The sequence below is a fragment of the Rhinichthys klamathensis genome, unplaced genomic scaffold (assembly GCF_029890125.1).
Source record: "Rhinichthys klamathensis goyatoka isolate OS25496 unplaced genomic scaffold, OSU_Roscu_1.1 h1tg000109l_1, whole genome shotgun sequence".
In the NCBI taxonomy this organism is placed as follows: domain Eukaryota; kingdom Metazoa; phylum Chordata; class Actinopteri; order Cypriniformes; family Leuciscidae; genus Rhinichthys; species Rhinichthys klamathensis.
This window is the reverse complement of record NW_026606647.1, coordinates 1,569,459-1,584,531: the sequence shown is the minus strand read 5'-3', so window position 1 is coordinate 1,584,531 and position 15,073 is coordinate 1,569,459.

Sequence of the window (15,073 nt, the reverse complement as noted above, 5' to 3'; positions counted from 1 at the left end):
AACTAAATGAGTTAACGAACTAACAATGAAAAATACTTCTAAAGCATTTATTACTTTTAATTAATGTTAATTTCAAAAGTTACCAATACATTATTAAACCCAAAAGCTGCATCTGCAATAGGCCTATTATTTAATGACTTGACCTAACAATGAACAGTTGCATTTGTACTAATGTTAACAAAGATCAATAAATACTGTAACAAATAAAATGCTCAATGTTAGGTCATGGAAGTTAATGAATTAGCTAACGTTATCTAATGGGACATTATTGTGAAGTGCCACCATTTTTTTTTAAACGTAACCCGGACATGTTTTCGTGAAATTTCTCAGTGTATTTACCATAGGGTATTTACTGGGATGTAGTGCTCTTGCTGCACCTTCTTGCAGTACTGAATCCGGCCACTAGATGGCAAGAGAACTATGGGCTCAGATGGTAGTCGAACGAAAGAAGACTGTCTTTGAAATATAGAACATTTTTGTATGGGTTATTATTTGTGACACCAAATGTGGTCAAAACTGTGACAACAAATGGAAACCATTAAGCCCGCAGTAAGTCTGGTGTCTTTCAAAGTGCATTTTGATTTTCTCTGAGTGCAATAGCGAGATAGGCTACAAGGTCAATCAATTATTCATTTTTGTCATAATGCTATAGGCAACCAATCAGGCATGGAGTGTAAGCAAATAACAGGGAACCTGTGATAAACAAAATCCCATTTGTTACACCTGAGGGACTCTTAGTAAACAAGACGTAAACATGAACAATATAACTCTCTCTCCTTTCAGTCACTTCATTTATTACTTAATCCCAACATGTGTCCCTCTTCCCTGTTTTGAAGACATTGTGAGGACAATTCACCCCTTACAAAAATTAACCTTTTTTTTTTTTTTTATTATTATAGTAAAAGTGTAAGTAGGCTATCCATGTTATTTGGCTTGTTGATATACATTTGTACAACCACAGTTTACCATGGTTAAACTATGGTTAGTGTAGCACAGGAGTCACCAACCCGTCGATCTTGGAAGCATTTTAAGTCGATCGCGAAGAGTTTTCAAAATCAAAGAAAAAACACCAATATTTGTATTCATTATTATTTATTAATTAAAAATGCACCATGTGTGAGCCTACTGTGTGTAGTAAATGGTGTCTAGGGGATGCGGAGGCGCGCGCGCCGTTACAATGACGTCATTTTTGGCTCATGCGGACGCGTCGAGTATAAACAAGGCTTCACGCTTTAACCAGCTCAGCCACTTCACACTACGCTCACATCAAGCTCTTCAAGCTAACGATACGCAAGCTAACGAAACGATGGCACAACGGTGAGGGAGTAGGCTATTGCTAGTTTGAAATCTGCAGGGGTTTTCCTGCATAGACAATTATGAGGCGGCCGCCTCCGTCAAATTTATAGTTAAGAAACAATATAACGTTATAGACGACCAGAGTGCTGTTTTCCTGAATGCAAGCACGATTGAAACCAAGATATTGATTTCATAACAGTTCAATAAACAAATAGTTAAAATTAAGTTACTTACATTTTTAGACGTAATTACTGTTTTTGTTCTGTTTCAGCAGCGAAAATAGTTCCAAACAACAGAACCAGCGCATCTCACAGCAACACTCATCCATTATTCATTACTGAAGGATTCAGCGTTTTGACCTAATCGCTGGAGTCAAAGATTCAATTAACGTTACCCATTATTAAACCGCCTCATTCTGAATCAATCAGCCGTTTGAACGAATCGTTTGAATGAATGACTCAATGACTCGCTCATTAAGACGGCCGCCTGCCGCTTCTACTGGCGGTTTAGTTTCAAAGTATCATTCTTTTCAACATTCCTTATTTGTATATTCAAAAAATATTCAAAACAATCTCATAATCTCATTTAACACAGTTATAATTTTTCAATGTAAATTATTAAATTTGATTGGTAACAGCCTTGTCTTATTATTTTAATTGAATGTATATTGATAAAATGTAAGAATTTGAAATGAAATTTAGAGCATACCAGTACATTAAATAAAATTGCCCCCGGACCCCCCTAGTGTTACGATTTTACCACCTCCGCCTCATTTTGAGCCAGGAAAAACCCTGTATTGGCTATTGTTAAAAGGAGATCTGTGTTTTATGTTGTTGGAAAAGGGAAAGAGAATCAGTGCTGTACATGACTGTTTTAGGCCTGTAATTGATTGATTATTGAGGTAATGAATAGTAGTAGGTCTGTAATTTGTGTGAAAATATTTTTGAAGAATTGAAGGATGACTGTTGTCATAATATTTTGTATGCTAGTTGCACTTACCATTTTAATTTGAAATAGCCTATGTTTTAAAAGGGAAAATGAAACAGTACATTATTGGCTTAGGCCTGTAATTGACTGATTATTGTGTTTATATATGAGTAATAAGCCTGTGGATATATACTTAATGTTATATTACTGTTGAAAATGTTGAATTATAGTTGACAGTTTGTATAGTTAAATACTATTTGTATAGTTAAATAAATATTTTCCTAGTGACTAACAGGCAACAAAGAATGTCAAAGTAGAACTATATTGTGGCCTTGTTTTTTCATAATTTTCTGCAAGTGGTAGATCTTGGTTTACATTTGGACTTGGGATGTGATCTTAGGCTTGAAAAGGTTGGTGACCACTGGTGTAGCAAAACCATGGTTAATTTTGTGCATGGTTATACCATAGTTTAAATATTAACCATGTTTTTTTGTGGTTAATGTTTGTAATGGATAACGTCACACTTTGTATTGCTTGCTGTTAAAAACGTTGTGGTGTAGGCTATTTTACACTGTTAAATATGTAGTTAAATTGTCACAAAGAATATTAAATGTATTAGACATTTATAACATGTTCATTAATAATAAAGTATAGTAACTATTTATTACATAACACTGTCAAAGAGCATAGCCTACAGTGCTTGCCTTTGTAATGTTTTTGTAGCTAATAGCATCGTGAATAATGCAAGGAGAGGCTGTTCCTCTGATGTTTATGAATAGGTAACACACTTTTATCTTATGATATGTTTAGGGTTTCCTCATATTGTTGCCTTGCACTCGATCCTTTTATAAAAAATAAAAGCGTTTCCTCTGTGTTGTTATGATTGTGAAGTATGAAGTGTTATGACAGCAGGGTTTGGTAGGGTGGATAAATGTTCAGACAGAGCAAGAACCCTTCAAAACAACGTGAAACTGACATTCAAGATCAACACACGGCACCAGGGAGGAATACTAGGCTACAACCTTACGCCTTATGTATAATGCATTCCAGTCTACTGCAAATGCAACAGCTCTAATTTCAGAATGATCAAAACGAAGCAGGGGTGACAGTTTGAGGACATTTTGGCCGATCCTTACTTTCTGAGACACCTTTAAAGGTCTGTTTGGTGGTCAAGACTTTGTTTTAGGGATAAGGTTATAATTAGGTTAAAGGTAAGGGTTTGGGTTAGGCAGTTAGTTGTGATGGATAGGGTTGGGTAAGGAGCTAGAGATTGCTTTGTTTCAATGAATGTTCTCAAAAAGAGGTACAAGAATGCAGAGGTGGACAGTAACAAAGTACATCTACTTGAGTACTGTACTTGTACACTTTTTGAGTATATCTGTACTCTACTTGGGTATTATTTTTTTCTGGAAACTTTTTACTTTAACTTCACTACATTTGAAAGACAAATATCATACTTTTTACACTATATTTCTGTCAAGTAGGAAGTAGTAACGTCAGTCGTCAGTCAGGGGATGATTTTGGTTGCAGGGGTTTCATTTTGGTTAGAAATGAAAGTCGGGTTGACGACAGAACCTGACTGATGTTGGATTCTGACATCAACCTGATTTTTATTTTTAACGTTGGGTCTGGTCTTCTAAATGCGAATTTTGTCATTGTTTTGGAGCACAGCTTATAACCGTAAGGCTAACATATTCATACTAAAAGCCAAAAAACCTTTCATAGACACTTTAAATTGGGCACTATTTGAGGGAACAGCCATTTGGGTGTCCGGAACCATTGTGGACGTTATTGAGTGCACTTATTCAATCTCACATTCAATCGCTCTAGAAATAAATTTGATATTGATATGAGGGTAGTAGGTGGGCAGGCATAGATTCAGAGGCATAAGGTACTGTAAGTATTACATACAACAATGCAACAATAATAAAACAATGCATTGACTTTTACTTTAGATACTTTTGATTCTTAATTAATTACTTTTAAAAACGAGTACTTCTGTACTTTTACTTAAGTAAAAATCGGCCATTACAACTTTTACTTGTAACGGAGTAATATTTGACCAGTAGTATCTGTACTCTCACTCAAGTACGGAAGTTGTGTAGGCCTACTTTGTCCACCTCTGCGTGTGTTCAGTAAACCATATAAACCTATGTGTGTGTAGAAACCAGTGTGTGTGTGTTCATCCCTTATTCTAGGGGTGCTAATATGATGGCTGCCTCTTAGGCAACAACTCGAAATTCTGGGCAGCTTTCTGTAAACATTTTGACTAGATCCGTGCTCTGTAAAATAATCCAGCATTTAAATTGCGGAGCATCATGCCAGGGCCAGTGAACAGAGCCAATTTTGTATTATTTGAATGAAACAAGTAAAGCGAATGTTTGTTTATTATGTTTATTATGCTATTATTGTGAGCCGAATGATGCAGTTATTTTGGCTAAATTAAATGTCTCATTCTACTGAGCTTTAACTGGACAATCAATGTGAGTTTTTTTCTGAATCAACAATGTGTACATCCTTTTCCAGGGTTGTGGTGTCTGCTTGTAGAGGCGAGCCTATAGCTTTTCTATAGTAAACTCTGTCTACCATTCAAGTGGTTTTACTGATTACATAGAGCAGCAGCAAGCTGAGGTTGTCATGGCAACCAGATGCATCACACGTGAATCACTTGTGCTACGTCTATTTTTGCAGGGCTAGCAATAAACACGTTGAAAATAATGCACTATTAACATGTTTGTCAAAAGAATCTCAAAGTAGGCTTTTATCTGGTCACAACAAAGTTCAGAAGTTTTCTTCTCTCTGTACCTCCAATGTACCCACACTGAAACAGAATTTGTATTTTCATAATTTTGGTAAAAAAATTAATTGTAACTTGATGGATTTGTGATATACGACCTAAAATCAGATTCTAAATCTCGTCAATCAGTCTTGTTTTAAGTAAATGTCTTGTTTTTAAGTAAAAGTCTTTTTTTTAAATCTCATCAATCAGTGATTCATGTGAATATAGGATCTTATTCGTTCATTTTCGTAAGACGGGCATGTTTGGGGGTGGAGGTGGAGTAGCCTACTACTTTTTCTTTTGTTTTTATTCGATTCAAATCATTTTTCAGTGAGATCGACCTTATGACAGCACTCTTTCCTTAAAGGCACACTGTGGAACTTTTCAACCTTTATAATATATTACCAAAACCCATTGAGATGGTACATCGACTTACAATAGGTTGAATGACACGTCTGCCGTAGCCTGAAGGTGTCTGTATCGCTTTTCCTAGCACTATGTAACTTCGGGGTTCGGGTAGGAACCCGAGCACAAAAAGAACTACAAAATTCGACCGCTTTACGGCATACGTCACTTCCCCCACCACTTCCTCAGATTCTGACGTGAGTGCTCAACTCGCGTTTGATTGCCGTCTGTATGTTTTCGTCATGGCCGAACCAACAGCTACAAGGAAGAAGGCAAAGGTTTTGTCAGAGGACACTAAAAAAAAGAAAAAGGCATAGTGACAAATGAAAAGCCAGGACGAGGATCACCATTGGTCCAGCGTTCGCTCGCTGGCGTGAGCTACAGGAGGAGGAGGGGTGCCCGACCGATGCTGACGCTTGCCTGTACACAAATGCCGTTTCCAAGGTGACACAGATAAATCATATAAGCAGTGTAGTATTTTCTATTCCGGCCACAGCCGATGGTGTTATGAGTGTAATAAAATGCCCACAGCCCATTGTTCATTTCTACACACAAACACAGCCCGTCACAGCTCGAACAAATAAAATCGACTCATGTCAAATGTACATTAAATGTAGTGAACGTTCCCACGACTCAGTGCCCACAAACACTACAGACAACATATCCCACGGTTTCTGTAAAACGAAACCAACACACATAAGTTACAGTCAGCTCAGGCCGACGGTGTTTTTAGTGCAGTAAATGTGCCCGGCCCGCCGTCCCGCGCCCACATTCACTCACAGACATGTTAGCACTAAGCCGCTCGCTCTCTCTCAGCAGACTGCTATAACAAGGGAATCGAGCGCGGCCAGGCTGCCCGCCTCAAACACTGCAAGCACACACAATCTAAAGACACGGGAGGCTGACCCACTGTCTATAGGCGGACCGGTTGACTGTTTGTTGACTTTTGCGACAGTGCTGCGAAGCTTGTGGCCTCTAGGGACGCTAGACGTGAAAGTTACAGGTCGAGCGCCACTAGTGGCCAAAAGTTCCGCAGTGTGCCTTTAAGGTTCGACCGGTTTCACACCGCATGCAATAAGCAAGGGTTGGCGCGGAGAAAACCGTTTGAAAACGCACAGTAAATGTATCAAAATCGCAATAAAACAATCGAGTGAACTATTCACCCATTTTTTAAAAAACAAGTGTGTATGTACACTCCACATGCAGCTACGCAAACAGCACTTTCTACTCAATAAATCTGAATGAATACACATGATTTAAGTAATTTAGCTACACTTTGGGGTATGGGTTCAATGTAGATTATCTTGAATTATTTAATGCTATTTTTTCCATCAATGATCCATCAGCTGTATAATAGGATGGCCTGGTTTAAATCAACATTGTTAATCTGTGTACAACTGCTAAGAATTACAAGAGGATGATTGTGAAAGTTTCTCTAATTTGGCTTTTTCTCGGCGATGTTAAGCAAGCAAATGAGCACATTCACTGTAATTAAAATTAATTGTTAGTGTTTATGTCAGAACATGTCTGACATAAACACTATATTTATGTCTTACTGCCTCTCATTTTTACTTTATTGGGGCAAATGAACAGCTGGCAGTTACTGCGCTTATATAAAACCCTTGAGGAAAATTGCCATCAGAATTGCATAATTTAAAAGGAGATTGTGAAATCCAAAGACTGTAAAATAGCTGTATGTGATGGATAGTGTGTTTTGTTTGTTTGAGAGAAAAAAGAATAAGTGCCTATATTTTCTCCAGATGCTTAATTAACAGTCAGGAATAACAGTATTAGTTTTGATATTCAAATGCATATTTCCTGTATTCAGATTGTGTGATCAATGGGAGTGTACAGACAACAATTTCATGAATATCCCATGTTTGACATGTTTGAAAGCTAGGAGATTACATATTCTACTGGGAGCTGCTTCATTTTATGAGCCAGGGCCTTGGGAACATATTTTTTCCAGAGAAAACGATAATTTAGACATCTCTTCATCTTTGTCTATTGATATATATTTATGTTCTGTCATGTTTATGGGATCTGGCTACATCTTTAGATTCCAAGTTCAGAGATGGGCAAGAAACACAAAAGAGGAGAATAAAAAAGTGGAATGCAAAAGGAATTTAGACACCACTGGAACATTCATTTTGTACTAATGTATTGATTGATTGTGTAGGCCGGCTGGTGATATACTGTGGTGAAAATGTGTTAACTATAACTCACTTGAGTCAAGACAAAACAAACCACTCTGAAGGTTTATTGGCAGGGTATCAAAAATAGCATGCAAAAAAGATTGTAAATGTGTTGTTGTTGGCAAAGGTGGAGCCGACATAACAGAAATGATAGATTGTCATTTTAAAGCATGTGAACTTAGACCAATGTGAGATAGTGTGAGTAGAGCAGTAAATTGATTTATTATTATACATCCTCAGTGAGAGTTACATGTCATGATTTTTTTCAAGAGACAGCTTTAGTCACATAATGAAACAGTGTGTTGGTTCAGTGTCTTCATATCTGCTCTCTGGAGAGACTTTGACTATTGCTTCTCTTGTTCATCTTTACTGAGGCAACTAAATTAAAAAAAAAAATTCATTGACACATTTAAGTGGATCAAAATGCATGGAAAATGGATTTTCAAATGTCCCATTGTTCTCATAGACCTTTCACAAAGATGTCATTTCCAACGCATTCCCATACCAAGGCGTCACTAAAATGACAATTTTGACCATGCTTCAATATTCGACGCTTTAGGCACCCTTTAGCGTCAGTTTCATGACGCGATCCTAGGGCGTCATCTCACTGACGCTTTACCTTTAGCGTCAGTTAGATGACGCGGGTAGGTTTAGGTCTGGGGTAGGGTTTATTTTGTATTTTTTTTTATTATCAACAAAAAGTTTGTACAAACATTTGTGTATACATTGACATACAACATATATATAACAAAGATTTTCATACTAGGGGGCTATTGTTGATTTACATGAAGATATTAAAGCAATTACAAATTTTCAATGTTTTAATTGCTTTTTGCTTCATAGAAAATCGGAGTGAATCAATATAAAGCTCAATTTCTTTTCTGAATGAAATAAAATAAGGTCTTTTACAGGAGAATTTACATTTATGAACATAAAATTTTGCCATTAAAAGAATAAAATTAATTATATAAATCTGATAATGCTTGATTCTACTGTTCTCCCAAATACCAAATAGAATATGTTTCCAAAACAACATAAATTGGTCATCAATGTTTCTTGATATAAAATCACAGACATTTTGCCAAAATGGTCTTACATATGGGCAATGCCAAAACAAATGAACCACAGTTTCAGGGCAACTGTCACAAAAGGTGCAATTAACATCAATATCACTTTTAAATTTTATAAAGTAATGTTTTACAGGGTATATTCTATGTATCAATTTGAATGATACCTCCTTAACTTTGTTTGTAATTAAATATTGATTAGGTATAAGCCAAACCTTTTTCCACACAATATCTTCTGAAAAACGATTCCAATATGAGTAAATATAAGGCAAAGACACATAATTTCTTTGAAATAACTCTCTTATAGATCTGTTCTTTGCGTTGAGGGAAAAACAGATATTACCTACATAAGTACTTACTATAGTTGGGGACAATTGTTGAGTATTAATTCTTTTTTGATGTCTAAACAGCATGCAGATTTCAGGAGAAATTGCTCCAAAAACTTTTGCATATTCCCCTGGTGTTACAGGAATCTTATATTGCGCCAAAAATTCATTATAAGTGAAAAGAAAACCCCTTGAATTAAATAACTGATCCACCAATATGATGCCATTATCAAACCAATGTTTCAAGAACAATGATTTGCGCTTATATAATATATCCCTATTGTTCCATATATAATATTTATGTGGTGAAAAATTATGCTTGAAAATCAATGACCATAAAAAGGCCTGGCGATGAAATTCTGAGAGTTTCACTGGTACTTTATCAATATTATAATTACAGCTAAGAAGAAAATGTATATTACCAAGGTTAGATAGAATATGGGAGGGTATAAAGTTCCAGATTGAGTAAGGATTTCTGACAATCTGACGAAGCCAATTAACTTTAAATGTATTATTTAACATTTCAAAATCCAAAACATTTAGGCCACCATTTTCATATGAATTAGTTATAACTGTTTTCTTTATGTAATGTATTTTGTTTTTCCAGATAAAGTCAAACAGTATTTTATCTATTTCTTTGCATATTTTCTTATTAAGATGTAAAGCCATTGCTGCATAAGTCAGTCTAGAAATTCCCTCTGCCTTTGTAAGTAAAACTCTGCCCCTTAAAGAAAGATCTCTCATAAGCCAATGATTTAATTTCCTTTTAGTTTTTTCAACAATTGGATTAAAATTTAATAAACACCTTCTGTGCTGATCTTTAGTAATGCTTATTCCCAAATACTGAACCTCAGATTTTAAGGGAATACCATTATAAGATGCTTCAGAGCATTCCTTGATGGCCATAAGCTCACATTTAGCCAAATTTAAGTAAACACCAGATGCCCTTGAAAATTCACAGATTAATTCAGGAGCCACTGAGATCTGGTCTTCGTTTTGAATGAAGAGCGTAGTGTCATCTGCTAATTGGGTTATTTTTAACTCTCTATCAAAGATAGTGATGCCTTTCATTGGACTTGATTTAATATGAGAAGAAAGAAGTTGACTCACTAATAGAAAGAGGTATGGAGAGACAGGGCACCCTTGCCTAATTCCTCTAGTAATATCGAATCTAGGGGAAGTACCATTTAATAATTTGATAGAACAGTTGCCTTTTTTATAAAGGGTTTTAATTGCTGCAGAAAAAAACCCCCCAAAATCAAATTTTTTAAGCGTGTCAAAGATGAACTGATGCTCTACCGAGTCGAATGCTTTATAAAAATCTAAGAATAATATAAACCCATTATCCTCAATCAATTCTGAATAGTCCAGGACATCCAACACTAATCTTATATTATTCGTTATATGTCGATTTTTCATGAATCCGGATTGTGATTCATCAATTATGGAATCCAAAACTTTTTTCAATCTTCTAGCTAAAATTAGGGCCAACAATTTATAATCATTGTTTAATAAACAGATAGGGCGCCAATTATCAATATATAGCTTGTCTTTTTTTGGTTTAGGGAGCAATGTTATTAAACCTTGTGTTAGAGTTGGTGGAAGATACTGTCTCTCAATGCTTTCAGCAAATACTTCTACAAGAAAAGGAGCCAATTCTTTGGAAAATAATTTGTATAATTCAGATGTCAAACCATCAGTACCTGGTGATTTTGAATTTTTCAGATGACTAATTGCTTCCGACAATTCAGATATTGTAATAGGTTTATCACAAGAGTCCTTTTCATGTTTATCAATGGGTTTAATTTGCAACGAATTCAAGAAGGCATCAGCAGTCACCTGAGAGTAACTAGAGGTATACAAATTCTTATAAAATTCACTACAGTACTGAGAAATTACTATATGATCATCCGTTGTAACCCCCTTAATGTTTAACTTATTAATGGTGTTACAAACAAAATTCCGCCTTTCTAAATTGAAAAAATAATGTGAGTTTTGTTCCCCTTCCTCAAGCCACTTTCTTTTAGAACGAATAAAGGCACCCTCTACTTTTTTCTTATACATGTCATCCAATTTACTTGTTAAGTCGACCATTTCTAATTTTTCGTCCTCTAGAAGAGAATCTGGATGTTTCTGAGACAAATTTGTTATTCTCGTTATTATTTTAGTTTCTTCAGATCTTTTACTTTTGGCCATTAATGAACCATATGTTCTCATATATTTGCCAATTTCAAATTTTAGAAGTTCCCAATTTGTACTAAAGGCATTTTCCATCTTGGCTTTAATCCAATGACTAGAAATTAAATCTTTAACTTTCTTTTGGACCTCCTTATGCAGCAGAAGGGAATTATTAAGTTTCCAATATGAAGAATTTACATTATGTGTTTTATAAGACAGCTTCACTTTTATATAAATAGCTTTGTGATCTGTTAATGGAGTAGGTAAAATATCTACATCGATCCCATCTTTGTCAAGACTTTCAGAAACTAACCAATAGTCTATTCTGGACCGATTGGAACCTGATTTGTTACTCCATGTAAAGACTATATTATTAGGGCATTTAGATCTCCAAACATCTATTAGATTAAATGTATCCATGAAGTTTTTGAGATTAGTATTTATGGCAAGCCGTTTTAGCTTTAATTGTACCCAACCTTACGCGTCGTAATTACATTTTTACTAGTAATAATTCAATTAGAGAGCTCTACAATTCAATTCTTACTAGTAACAATTACAATTAGAGAGCTCTCTAATTCGATTATTACTAGTAACAATTACAATTAGAGAGCTCTCTAATTCAATTATTACTAGTAACAATTACAATTAGAAAGCTCTCTAATTCAATTCTTACTAGTAAGAATTACAATTAGAGAGCTCTCTAATTCAATTCTTACTAGTAACAATTATTATTAGAGAGCTCTCTAATTCAATTATTACTAGTAAGAATTACAATTACAGAGCTCTCTAATTCAATTCTTACTAGTAACAATTGCAATTAGAGAGCTCTACAAATGAATTTTTACTAGTCATATGTCTCCATTGACTTCCATTCATTTTTAATTAGAGAGCTCTATAATTGAATTGTTACTAGTAAGAATTACAATTAGAGAGCTCTCTAATTCAATTATTACTAGTAAGAATTACAATTAGAGAGCTCTCTAATCCAATTCTTACTAGTAACAATTACAATTAGAGAGCTCTCTAATTCAATTCTTACTAGTAAGAATGCAATTGCAGAGCTCTCTAATTCAATTATTACTAGTAAGAATTACAATTAGAGAGCTCTCTAATCCAATTATTACTAGTAACAATTACAATTAGAGAGCTCTCTAATTAAATTCTTACTAGTAAGAATGCAATTACAGAGCTCTCTAATTGAAATTTTACTAGTAAAAAAACGAATTAAAGATATGTATAATTGGAGAGCTCTGTAATTGAATTAGAGAGCTCTGCAATTGCATTCTTACTAGTAACAACTGAATTAAAGAACTCTCTAATTATAATTGTTACTAGTAATAATTGGATTAGAGAGCTCTCTAATTGGAATTCTTACTAGTAATAATTCAATTAGAGAGCTCTACAATTGCATTCTTACTAGTAACAATTGAAATAGAGAGCTCTCTAATTGAATTAAAGAGCTCTGCAATTGAGTTGTTACTAGTAAGAATTGAATTAGAGAGCTCTCTAATTGTAGTTCTTACTAGTAACAATTGCATTAGAGAGCTCTCTAATTGAATTGTTACTAGTAAGAATGCAATTAGAGAGCTCTATAATTAAATTACAGAGCTCTTCAATTGTAATTGTTACTAGTAACAATTCAATTAGAGAGCTCTACAATTAAATTGTTACTAGTAAGAATTGAATTAGAGAGCTCTCTAATTGTAATTGTTACTAGTAACAATTGAATTAGAGAGCTCTCTAATGGTAATTCTTACTAGTAACAATTCAATTGTAGAGCTCTCTAATTGTAATTCTTACTAGTAACAATTCAATTAAAGAGCTCTGTAATTAAAAATGAATGGAAGTCAATGGAGACATATGACTAGTAAGAATTCATTTGTAGAGCTCTCTAATTGGAATTGTTACTAGTAAGAATTGAATTAGAGAGCTCTGCAATTGTAATTGTTACTAGTAATAACTGTATGGCAAGCCGTTTTAGCTTTAATTGTACCCAGCCTTACTCGTCGTAATTACATTTTTACTAGTAATAATTCAATTAGAGAGCTCTACAATTCAGTTATTACTAGTAACAATTACAATTAGAGAGCTCTCTAATTCGATTATTACTAGTAACAATTACAATTAGAGAGCTCTCTAATTGAATTATTACTAGTAACAATTACAATTAGAGAGCTCTCTAATTCAATTCTTACTAGTAAGAATAACAATTAGAGAGCTCTCTAATTCAATTCTTACTAGTAACAATTATTATTAGAGAGCTCTCTAATTCAATTATTACTAGTAAGAATTACAATTACAGAGCTCTCTAATTCAATTCTTACTAGTAACAATTGCAATTAGAGAGCTCTACAAATGAATTTTTACTAGTCATATGTCTCCATTGACTTCCATTCATTTTTAATTAGAGAGCTCTATAATTGAATTGTTACTAGTAAGAATTACAATTAGAGAGCTCTCTAATTCAATTATTACTAGTAAGAATTACAATTAGAGAGCTCTCTAATCCAATTCTTACTAGTAACAATTACAATTAGAGAGCTCTCTAATTCAATTCTTACTAGTAACAATTACAATTAGAGAGCTCTCTAATTCAATTCTTACTAGTAAGAATGCAATTGCAGAGCTCTCTAATTCAATTCTTACTAGTAAGAATTACAATTAGAGAGCTCTCTAATCCAATTATTACTAGTAACAATTACAATTAGAGAGCTCTCTAATTCAATTCTTACTAGTAAGAATGCAATTACAGAGCTCTCTAATTGAATTTTTACTAGTAAAAAAACGAATTAAAGATATGTATAATTGGAGAGCTCTGTAATTGAATTAGAGAGCTCTGCAATTGCATTCTTACTAGTAACAACTGAATTAGAGAGCTCTCTAATTATAATTGTTACTAGTAATAATTGGATTAGAGAGCTCTCTAATTGGAATTCTTACTAGTAATAATTCAATTAGAGAGCTCTACAATTGCATTCTTACTAGTAACAATTGAAATAGAGAGCTCTCTAATTGAATTAAAGAGCTCTGCAATTGAGTTGTTACTAGTAAGAATTGAATTAGAGAGCTCTCTAATTGTAATTCTTACTAGTAACAATTGCATTAGAGAGCTCTCTAATTTAATTGTTACTAGTAAGAATGCAATTAGAGAGCTCTATAATTCAATTACAGAGCTCTTTAATTGTAATTGTTACTAGTAACAATTCAATTAGAGAGCTCTACAATTAAATTGTTACTAGTAAGAATTGAATTAGAGAGCTCTCTAATTGTAATTGTTACTAGTCATAATTGGATTAGAGAGCTCTCTAATGGAATTGTTACTAGTAACAATTGAATTAGAGAGCTCTCTAATGGTAATTCTTACTAGTAACAATTCAATTGTAGAGCTCTCTAATTGTAATTCTTACTAGTAACAATTCAATTAAAGAGCTCTGTAATTAAAAATGAATGGAAGTCAATGGAGACATATGACTAGTAAGAATTCATTTGTAGAGCTCTCTAATTGGAATTGTTACTAGTAAGAATTGAATTAGAGAGCTCTGCAATTGTAATTGTTACTAGTAATAACTGAATTAGAGAGCTCTCTAATTGTATTTTCACTAGTAAGAATTGAATTAGAGAGCTCTCTAATTGTAATTGCTACTAGTAAGAATTGAATTGTAGAGCTCTCTAATTGAATTCCTACTAGTAAGAATTGCATTAAAGAGCTCTCTAATTGAATTAAAGAGCTCTGCAATTGCATTCTTACTAGTAAGAACTGAATTAGAGAGCTCTCTAAATCAGTTTTTACTAGTAATAATTGCATTAAAGAGCTCTCCTAATGTAATTCTTACTGAAAACTGATTTAGAGAGCTCTCTAATTTAATTGTTACTAGTAAGAATGCAATTGCAGAGCTCTTT